The sequence below is a fragment of the Phytophthora infestans genome, genomic scaffold, assembly GCF_000142945.1.
Source record: "Phytophthora infestans T30-4 supercont1.49 genomic scaffold, whole genome shotgun sequence".
Lineage (NCBI taxonomy): Eukaryota > Oomycota > Peronosporomycetes > Peronosporales > Peronosporaceae > Phytophthora > Phytophthora infestans.
Genome location: NW_003303710.1, coordinates 724,269 through 725,818, shown reverse-complemented (window position 1 = coordinate 725,818; position 1,550 = coordinate 724,269).

The following is a 1,550-nucleotide window of genomic DNA, read 5'->3' as shown; positions in this document are numbered from 1 at the left end:
ATCCACATCTCCCAACGTCTCGATGATGGATTTGATCCACGTGTTCCCGTAGTACCTTGATCCCCCATCCTTGATCGTCAACTTGGCCCGCAGACCGGCCACATTTAGTCGATGCAGATATTCCAGCGGGGATTCGTCCCATCTGCGGCGAGCGTGGTAGTATTGTCGTGCCACCGACACCCCCAATCCACCGTACTGAGTTTGGAAACTGCGCAACAAATCTGGCCACTTGTTCCTGGTGGATCTGCCCAGCTGCCGGTACCAGTTCCTGGCTGGTCCCGCTAGCAGATCCGCAAAGGCCAGACACTTCTTAGCATCCGACGCTTGATCTCTTTTGAGGGCCGACTTGAAATTGCTGATCCATGTTCTCGCTCGGTCCTCGTCTTGATCCTTGCCCGTGAACTCCTTCAGATCCGATATGGCTGAGATCCGTACCCTCTGGATCAAGGGAGAAAACAAACCCCCCCGCCCGCGGCTGGCGTTGTTGCCTACCCACGCTAATGGTAGGGGAGGGTCCATCTCGATACATCTGATTCCAACTCATCTCGGTGCGCTGTTCTCCCTCCCATGAAATCCAACTCCAAGTTCTCCTGCTCCATGGTCCATGGAAAACTGAGTTTGGGGTCTGGGCACCTCATACCTTATCGGTCAGGAAATGACTCATCGCAGCTTCGAAATGTCGTTGCAAAGTGCCTAAGGAGATGTCGGAGGACACTGTAGCCCTAGTCTGGTCTACTGGCAAGGCAGGACTCGTGGGACGATTAGCTTGAACCCGATCCGACGATAATCCCACTGGCTTCTTGCTGGATCTGGCTCGATCCTGGTTGGATGGTATCAGATCACGGGTATGGCGTCCTGGATCCCGAGTCTTCACACTCGAGGGCGCTTCCTGTCCCCGGATCCTCGCCCGCGCTTCCAGCATGGATGCCCCGGAGGGGCCCAAAGTCATGCGTCGTGGCTCGTACGACGTGTCTGACCCATCCTCCCGCGGATTTGTAGTTAGAGAATGCAGCGTGGCTGATCCGCGGCGACGACACTGAGTCCGTAGTGCGCGACCTTTCTCCGGTGATGGACTTGACTTTGACGAAGCGGTCCCGCGTCGCTGATACTATGAGATCCACGTCCAGCTCGAAGATATCCTATGCATCGAACGTACCAGCTACGATGCCTGAATCCGTAAGCAAACGTAATAGATCCCTGACTGCCACCAACTTGTTCGCCGTTTTCGTTGGTGCTCTCACCGGTTCCCTTGGATCTTCGATCTGTCGTAGATTCAGGATCCGCATGACAGGATCTTGATGCAGAAAATCGCGTAGAGCTCGGTTGCGATATACAAACTCGAGATTTTTGTCGGACCAGCTTGACCTGGATCCAGCTTGGTCTTCTTCCGACTCTGGAGCTTGCATCTTCTTCCGCGTAGTCTTACCCGTGTTCGTCTTCTTTCTCGTTTTTTCGACTAGCGGGCTTGGGTTTAGGTACGGTGTTAGCTTAACCGGTGAATCTGCGAATACGAGTACCGTTTCGCCTTCACTTTACCTTGTTTGTTAGCG